At 35.5% G+C, this 10,316-nt stretch overlaps 1 pseudogene across 1 annotated transcript; it reads right to left on the reverse strand.

Moving 5' to 3' along the window:
- Positions 1-3,438: 3,438 nt before the first annotated feature.
- LOC306652653 (renal cancer differentiation gene 1 protein-like) lies at positions 3,439-3,850 on the reverse strand (annotated as a pseudogene). The gene has a single exon. The product of its transcript is annotated as a renal cancer differentiation gene 1 protein-like (transcript).
- Between the last annotated feature and the right edge of the window lie 6,466 nt (positions 3,851-10,316).

Here is a 10,316-nt window from a genome sequence, read left to right on the forward strand (position 1 = left end):
CATGCTCAAAACTCTAGAAAAAATAGGGATAGTGGGAACATTCCTTAACATTGTAAAGGCCATCTATGCTAAGCCCATGGCTAATATCATTCTAAACGGTGAAAAACTGAAAGCATTCCCCCTAAAAACTGGAACAAGACAGGGATGCCCTCTTTCACCACTCCTATTCAATATCGTTCTTGAGACTCTAGGCACAGCAATTAGACAGACCAAGGAAATTAAAGGAATACGAATAGGAAAAGAAGAACTCAAACTATCCCTATTTGCGGATGATATGATTATATACTTAGAGAAACCAGGAAATTCCACCAGAAAACTGTTAGAACTCATAAGTGAATTCAGTAAAGTGGCAGGTTACAAGATCAATGCTCATAAATCCAATGCATTTTTATACATAAGTGAGGAATCCTCAGAAAGAGAAATTATGAAAACTACCCCATTTACCATAGCATCGAAAAAAATAAAATACTTGGGAATCAATCTCACAAAAGAGGTGAAAGACCTCTACAATGAGAACTACAGAACACTAAAGAAAGAAATTGAAGAAAACCTTAGAAGATGGAAAGATCTCCCATGTTCTTGGATAGGCCGAATTAATATTGTCAAAATGGCCATACTACCAAAAGTGCTATACAGATTCAATGCAATCCCAATTAAAATCCCAATGATGTACCTTACAGAAATAGAGCAAGCAATCATGAAATTCATCTGGAAGAATAAGAAACCCAGAATAGCTAAAGCAATCCTTCGCAGGAAAAATGAAGCAGGGGGTATCGCAATACCCGAACTTCAACTTTATTACAAAGCAATAGTAACAAAGACGGCATGGTACTGGTACCAAAATAGACAGGTAGATCAATGGTACAGAATAGAGGACACGGACACAAACCCAAATAAATACAACTTTCTAATACTAGACAAAGGCGCCAAAAATATGCAATGGAGAAAAGATAGCCTCTTCAACAAATGGTGCTGGGAGAATTGGAAATCCATATGCAACAGAATGAAACTAAACCCATATCTCTCACCCTGCACAAAACTCAACTCAAAATGGATTAAGGACCTTGGAATCAGACCAGAGACTCTGCAGATTATAGAAGAAAAAGTAGGTCCCGATCTTCAACATGTCGGCCTAGGACCAGACTTCCTCAACAGGACTCCCATAGCACAAGAAATAAAAGCAAGAATCAATAACTGGGATAGATTCAAACTAAAAAGCTTTCTCTCAGCAAAGGAAACTATCAGTAATGTGAAGAAAGAGCCTACAGAGTGGGAGAATATCTTTGCCAATCATACTTCAGATAGAGCACTAATCTCCAGAATCTATAAAGAACTCAAAAAACTCTACACCAAGAATACAAATAATCCAATCGACAAATGGGCTAAGGAAATGAACAGACACTTCACAGAAGAAGATGTACAAGCAATCAATAAACATATGAAAAAATGTTCAACATCTCTAGTAATAAGAGAAATGCAAATCAAAACCACCCTAAGATTCCATCTCACCCCAATTAGAATGGTGATTATCAAGAATACGAGCAACAGGTGTTGGCGAGGATGTGGGGAGAAAGGTACACTCATACATTGCTGGTGGGGCTGCAAATTAGTGCAGCCACTCTGGAAAGCAATGTGGAGATTCCTTAGAAAACTTGGAATGGACCCTCCATTTGACCCAGCTATCCCACTCCTTGGCCTATAACCAAAGGATCTAAAATCAGCATACTACAGAGATACAGCCACATCAATGTTCATAGCTGCTCAATTCACAATAGCCAGACTATGGAACCAACCTAGATGCCCTTCAATTGACGAGTGGATAAAGAAACTGTGGTATATATACACAATGGAATATTACTCAGCCATAAAGAATGACAAAATTATGGCATTTGCAGGCAAATGGATGAAATTGGAGAATATCATGCTAAGTGAGATAAGCCAATCTCAAAAAGACAAGGGACAAATGATATTGCTAATAAGTGGAGGATGACACATAATGGGGGGGAGGGAAGGGTTAGTGTTAGGGTTAGAGTTAGGGTTAGGGAGGGGGGCAAGTATGGAGGAAGAAAGTACTGTATAGAGGATAAAGAGGGGTGGGAGGGGTGGGGGGAAGGGAAAAAAATAACAGAATGAATCAAACAACATTATTTTATGTGGATTTATGATTACACAAATGGTATGCATTTGCACCATGTACAAACAGAGAGGCAACATGTATCCCATTTGTTTACAATAAAATAAAAAAAAAAGACTGTTCTTTGCCAATTCATATGTCCCCTTGCATTGCTCCCACTCTGGAGCTTAGGAATATAATTCTGGACACATCTCCATATCTACAAAGAATGAAGATGCCACATTACATATGTTTAAAAAATTATAATATAGTAGAGCATCAAAACATCAAAGTTGGCTTAATAGTTGACATATGACACAAACCGCCGAAAAGCAATATAAGATATAGGACACATAAAATAGAACACTGTCACTGAGATTAATAATACATCATTTAAATTTGATGAAATGGAAACAAAGCAATTTCTTTAGAATTATTATGCAAATAACTTGCTTCTTAGTACTGAGTCACAAATTTGATAAGGTTTTTTTTTTTTTTTTTTTTTTTTTTTTTTTTGCGGTGCTGGGGATCAAACCCATGGCCTTGTGCATGCAAGGCAAGCACTCTACCAACTGAGCTATCTCCCCAGCCCCTGATAAGGTATTCTATGCAAGCAGTCAAACATACAAAAATGTAAAATACAAGAAATATTAACAACTAGAGCAATTAACCATAGAAATAAATAGGGCAAAAACATGCATTCTCTCTTGACATGCTTTCATTGTCTGACATGCTTTTTTAAAAAGCATCTTCATAGATTAAAAACAATTGTATTTTTAAAAACTATTAACAAAGTTCAAATCCCCATTAAAAAAGAGAATGTTTACCTTCAAGTCAATGAAGTTCAGATTTATACATTTTTAGAGAAACCATTACAGTCTTCATGCTAAAAATATGAAGGAAAAAAGCTTTTAATTGTTTGTCAAGTCTTTTATTCAACAAGGATTTAGCAAGTGTTGTGCGACACTGTTTCAGGTGCTAAGGATATAAAATCAAGAGTCAATCATAGGTTTTGGAGAATTTACCCTAATGGAGTTGGATCCAGCATAGGCAACCTTACTTAACTCCTTTGGACCATAAAATGAAGCTCAACTTCAAAGTCTACCATTCTTGCATCTTGATCTGTGTAGTATGCTACTGGTAGCACTACTAACATTAATTATCTACTGATGGAATTAGCTTCCATAAAGAATTCTACAGAAGTTTAGAGGACAGAAAGTATTTAAGAATAAATGAATACTGGTCTGCATCAAAAATATCTGTATTCTTCTTTCATAAAATCCAGAAAATATTCATTCTGAGTACACCCAACTGCTTTAAGTGATCATCCTATTTTGCAATACATGTGCAAAAAATGTATGTTAAGAAGGATATTACACTGTCCAAATCAGGCCAAATCAGTTGTTAGGTTTTAAAGAATCATAGCCTTCTTTCAAGAGGTCCTGCCAAGTTTTTAAGGAAACGTGCATTTTCTGTATATTTGAGGGCAAGCTCTTCCACTTGAGCTGGTCCTGCAGATGTGGCTTTAAGAAGTTTGGTTAGCGAAAATGCTGCATCTCTGATCTACAGCTCCACTTCCCCCAGTGGGTCCAGAGTTCGGTCACTGCTTCTGCTTGAAATTGGCCAGCCCAAACTCACTGGGACACTGGGGGAGGATGCTGATGAAACGTCTGAAGAAGGAGAGGAGGGAGGCAGTGGGGGAGGTGAAGAAACATTAAACTCCTCACAGTCAGCCATGAAGAAGGGCTGGTACCACAAGCCGTACCTAAACAGCAGAACTGACACCCTTTTCCCCATGTTTAAAAATATATTTAGTTGTGGATGAACACAATAACTTATTTATTTTCTTATGTGATGCCGAGCATACAACCCAATGCCTCACATGGACTAGACAAGCACTCCACCACTGAGCTACAACAGCAGCCCTCCCTATATTTTTGTTGGTGCATTATAGTTGTACCTAATGATATTTGTTGTTACATATTCCTTTATGAACACAATATAACAATGTAATTTGGCCTTAAATTTTATTCTTGATGTTTCTATATTTCCCATATTTTCTATAGTGAACATTCAGAAAAATTATTTTTAACAGAAAAACACGTAGGCATTACAAAAAAATTATTAACATTAGTATTTTGAACAGGTTTTGTCAGTTTGTTATAAATTAATATTTTTCAGATTTTTTTGTTATTGTCCTACTGAGACTCTTTTGACACATTTTCTTAATTGCCATATAGGTGTATATACTATATATATGTGTGTGGGTGTTTTTGTTTTGTTTTGGTTTGGTTTTGTGCCCTGCCACAACCATTTTCAACCCCTTGTGGGCAATATTGTCCTTGTTAAGAATGAATTTTGTAGATACTAACACATTTAAAGCAATACCAATTTGTCAGTATGTTTAAGAATTTGCTGAAAGAAGTGGGAATCTATACACAGAAGTTTATTGATCAAGGAAAGGACTTTAATTTGGAGTTGGCAATTAAAACAAGAATAATATCTCATGGCTTAAAATAGTCTTCAGCTGCTGGAAACTGGGGTGACCAAAAGAAAGCTCATCAAGCCAGAGCTGGAGTATCTCAGGTGAGGGTGTCAACTATGACTATAGCATTCATAGAAAATAATGTTATAGGACTAGTAGTTTCTTTAATTTATTTACTGTAAATTGTTTTGATTTTTATTTTGTTCTCAGTATGAAATCACTAGAGGTTTTAAATTATGAAACTGATATTTTTCTTTAGATATTAGCATAACAAAGAGGAAATAATTTTTTGACTTACAGTTTAGAAACTCAAGATATTTAAAAGAGTAGCTACATAGGAGGTGAGAGAGTATGTGTTAGCAAAGCTTTGTGTATTTAAAAAATTCCAAAAAAGAAAAATATTAAAAATTCCATATTAGAAGCTTATCCAGAGAAAAAAATAGATATCCCCTTTATTTGTTGGAAATACATGGTACTTCAGAGTTTATAATGTAGTGAATGCAGTCGCTAATCTCAACTGGAATATCAAGAAAAAGCTTTTACAAGGCTCATTAGGCATTTTTTAAAATACATTTTTATATTTGCTTTACTTTTTTCATTTTTGTTAATTGGAGATTGCATCCAGTGTGTCTAACTATATTTCAAGCCCTTTTGTTTTTTATTTTGAGATAGGGCCTTGCTAAGTTGCAGAGGATGGTCTTGAACTTGGGGTTCCCTGACTCAGCCTCCCAAGCCCCTGGGATTACAGGAATGTGACATTACACCCAGTGTCCTTTTTTATTTTAATTTGGTACAGGGCCTTGAAATTGCCAAGACTGCCCTCAAACTTGAGAACCTCCTCTCTCAGCCTCCCAAGTTGCCACAATTACAGACCTGCACCACCATGTCATATATATTTCTTTTCCTGTGAGATTTTTAAAGCTATAATGTACTTATCTAGCTTTATGGGCTTATGGGGTATATACTCCCTTTTGAGGTATATTGGCATTACCTGATTGATTTGGCATTCAGATAGCAAATTCAAATTCCTAAATTCTAGATGCTCTATGAAATTCTAGGATACTGCCACATAGCAAAGTTAAATTTCTAGTTCCTTTTAATTCATTAAAAATTTCAGTGTATAGTTGATGTTTTGGATGCTGGGTTCACAACTTGAATAAGTCTCTTCACCAACCCTCAAGTAGTCCATTAGCATCTAGCAGAGTAACATTCATTTATATAAAGCTCCTATACCCTGAGCTTTGATATGATAAATGATGCCACACTGCAATGTCAGTTCAGTGAATTACTATTGGGATGTGTCAGGTACTCTCCTACACTGTAGAGCTGGAAAGATGAATAAAACAAGATCCCTGATCTTTGGTAGTTTACTTACTACACTTGTAGATGGATGTGAGCAGGTATCTACAACATGGTACAGTATCATAAGAGACCCTTGCACCTGCTCTGTTGGAATGCTGGAGAAAGGTTTTATCACAGCTTTAGAGGGTGAAAAGAAGTCTTTAGGTGGTAACATCTGAACTGAATCTTGAAGCATAACTGGGAAACAGCACAAGGTGGAAAGGAGGGTAGAACCAGCAGCTCCCAGAAAAACTTTAGAAAATTTCATAACATTTTGAATACATTTCTTTAATGAGCTGGCTTTTTAAAAGATACCTGGTTTAAAAAACAACAACAACAAAAAGCCCAACTGTATAAAAAGATATGCAGTCCCCAGCACCAAAAATAAAACCTTGAGTTTTCTGGTCCCTTCTGTTTTAGTTCCATTACAGTATTGTAATGTTTTAAAAATAAATTTAAGTACATGAAGAATATCCGATCTCATGAAGATACCTGGTTAGAAAGGGGAGGGATATTTTGATTTTTTCAGGTAATTGCATTTATTTTTTGATGTGACATCAACACTACAAATTGTAGTAACTTAAAGGTTAGTCATGACATAGAATCTAAACACCATTGATTTGTTGTGTGCTTCAAATGCATCTTTTACAAATATAGTTTTTTTCTCAAATGCATACTTTTGAAGCATCATAATTGGTCATTTGAAAAATAATGATTCACTGAGGTGTACAGAATTTCACATGTTGACATATTTTATTACACATATGCGTGTGTGTTAAAAATTTTATTTGTTAATATCACTACTGATGTCATTTAGGAAAGCATTTATGGAGAAGTATCAAGCCCTTTGTTATGGGTGGTTTTCTAAAATTCTGATTTTTTTTTTGGCTTAGGTCAAAATTTTTAAATTTTTTTTGTTTGTAGATGTATAAAATACCTTTATTTTGTTTATTTATTTTTATGTTGTGCTGAGGATTGAGCCCCAGTGACTCACACATGCCAGGCAAGCACTTTACCACTGAGAAACAACACCAGACCTGTTAGGTCAATTTTTACTCATGATTTTCAGCAGATACTTAAAACTGTTATTTTTTTTTTTCATGCAAGAGATTTTATTAAGTGGATGGGCAGTGTGTCTGCCCACTGGGTGAAAGAGAGAGAGAGAAAATAAGAGGGAGAGTGAGAGGGAGAGTAAGATTGAGTGAGAGTGAGTGAGAGAGTGAGAGAATGAGGAGAGAAAGTGAGTGAGAATAAGGAGAGAGTTAAAATTGTTATTCTTGAAAAGTTCACTTTGTTAATTTTCTTTGATTTCTTGGCTAGATATCTAAGTTTGAATTAACATTGTTGTGAATGTTATTGATAACATTGTTGGTGTCAGCTGGCTTTCAGGTAGAAAAGATGTTCTGTTCTTATGAGGAAAGTGACTTGTTCAGAATTGTGCAAGTCCTTTTCTGCAGGACAGCCATCTTCATGATATAGTGGATACATTTTTTGAGGACTTTCTTTTTGTTTGAAAAATTAAAAAGATAAGTATTCCATGATCAGGTTTTGATAATCATTTTTACTGTTTCATTAAGGACATTCTTGGGCTGGAAATGTAATTCAGTTGGTAGAGTGCTTGCCTAGCATGCATGATGCCCTTGTTTGAATCTTCAGCACCTCCCCCCCACATACACACTCAAAGACATTCTTAAGTAAGACTGACCTTTACTTGAATGCAAATAGAACTGCTGGTAAAGTTTGATTCCACTGCCTTGATTTATGCTATGGTGTCACTAGTTTTATTCACTTTTTGCATTATCAGTACAAATGTTAACACAGTGAAATAGGCAAATAATACATTGTATTTGTATAAAAATATTTTTGACTCTCAGGAGGTCTACAGAGCACACTTTAAGATATTCTATTCTAAAAGATTAGTACATTTTAAGAAGACCTTAACCTTCTTAGTATTACTAAATATGAGATCAGATTTGCAATGATTACATAATTCTTTAAGCAGTTTTTTTAGCACATCTTTTCATTTCTATGGTTATACACAATGCAGTCACACTATTCATGCAATCATACATGTACATAGGATAATAATGTCTGTCTCATTCCACCATCTTTTCCATCCCCATTCCTCCTTCCTCCCCTCACTCCCCTCTGCCCAATCTAAAGTTCTCTCACTCCCATTATGGATCACTATCCACATATCACAAGAAAACATTTGTCTTTTGGTGTTTTTGGGTTGGTTTATTTTGCTTATGATGATATTTCCTGGCTCCATCCATTTACCTGCAAATACCATAATTTCATTCTTTTTTAAGACTGAATAATATTCCATTGTGGTAAATATATGCCACAGTTTCTTTATCATTCATTATCTATTGAAGAGCTATTGTGAATTGAGGTGCTATAAATGATGTTACTGTGTTCCTGTAATATGCTGATTCTAGGTCCTTTGGGTATAGACGATGGAGTGGGAAAACTGGGGCCTCCAGCTACACCCCACCACTTCAGTTACCAGTCCAATAACTGCTATTAGGGGATTAATTCACTGATTGGGTTAAGATTCCTACAATTTAATTGTTTCTCCTCTGAACCTTCTTGTATTGTCTCACACATGAACTTTTTGGGGACGCCACATATAACCATAACACTAGGGTATATAAATTAAGGCTGGAGTCTCTTTCTTTACTAATATTATCCTTAACCTTTGCTGTTAGTAAAGGTGGTGTTTATAATAAAAATAATAAGTACAAAATAATCTGATGTTTTCCCCTCAATAGTGATGATGGCCTGCATTGGAGAAATTGAACGAGATTATCAGATTGCCCATGGAGCAGTTCAGTTTGTAAGAGAAAGTTTGAGGCATCAGATCCATATCAGGTACATGTTTGCAATCTTTGTGGAATAATGGCAATTGCTAACACCAGGACCCATACATGTGAATGCAGGGATTGTCACAATAAAACCCAGGTGTGTATAGACTTGATCATTTTTTAAGATATAATCATGTTGGGCTATTGATCCAGGCAGACTGAGTATGGTAGAACAGGTTGACCTTTTCCTAATTTTGGTAACATAACCTCTGTGAGATGCCTAGTTTTACAAAAGGAAAAAAAACTGATTTTTCCAAGTCAGTGGAAGTTTGATAATTTATCCAGGCTTTTTATGGTTTTGAAATAATAAGGACTTCCTTGCACAGGATTTTTAAACAAGTTTTTCTTAAACCTTTTGAGGAGGGTGAATACAAATTGTGTCTGGCAAAAAAAAAAAAAAAAAAAAAGACTATAAAACATTGCAGAGCCTGGTTAGGGGAAAGAAGTACCCTGAAGCATGGTGGCAGGAGAGGTGAACACTTCAGTGCTGCTTGTTCACTTGTCATCTGTAGTATCAAATCCTTACCTTTTTCTGAAGTTAGAGAAGTGGGGACTCTACATACAGTCCTACTAATTAATATTTATTTTTTCTTTTCAGATTTCTTTGGTGTGAATGCCTTATGTATGCAAGCTGTTGTTCCAGGAACTTATATCTATGAGCATTTCACCTCAAATGATGAGTGTTTAGATCTTTAAAGGATTCTCAACCAGATTCCTGTAAATGCCCATGTCTTGCTGGACACAGTGGTACAGGACCACAATCCCAGCAATGTGGGAGGCTGAGGCAGGAGAATGGAAAGCTCAAGGTTAGCCTCAACAATTTAGCAAGACTCTATAAATAAATAAATGAATAAAAAGAACTGGGGATATAGCTCAATGGTGGAGTACCCCTGGCTTTTATCCATAGTACCAGGAAAAATAACAAAATACCTGTCTTATTTCTATGATATAGCTTTAAAATAATGACAATATATTGAGTTGTGATAGAAAACATTTTATTTGTTTTGTTTAATGATATTCATGCTTTTCTTCTGTAAATAGACAATAAAGTCTTCTAGATAGTCTTGATGTGTTTTCTTTATTTGGTATTTCTCTGTGTTAAAACAAGTGAATATAACTAAAGCATTAGTGGATTGGATTACAGAAATTTGTTACTAGGCAAGAACAGGGTTGTAGTTATCTGTGACTACTTTTAGCTATTGTTGAGTAGTATTTTTTTAGGTTTAAAGTTCAGCCTCTTCACTTGTTAAAAAGATAACAATTAGTTACATATATGGACATGGTTGACTTTCTGATTAGCAATTAGTTCAGTGTTACAGATAAATAAAGATGCTAAAATTCAGGAATAAAGGGTAGGACATGGTGATGTGCACTTGGGCTCAGTCCCAGGAGGGTCTTTTGAACACTGGTGTTAGAGGTCAGCCTGGGCAACATAGCAAGACCCCATCTCTTTAAAAAAGCACAACAAAAACATTGGGATAAATAGTATAAATGAAATGCTGAAGTCCTA

Source organism: Sciurus vulgaris, assembly GCF_902686455.1.
Source record: "Sciurus vulgaris genome assembly, contig: HiC_scaffold_417_arrow_ctg1, whole genome shotgun sequence".
Lineage (NCBI taxonomy): Eukaryota > Metazoa > Chordata > Mammalia > Rodentia > Sciuridae > Sciurus > Sciurus vulgaris.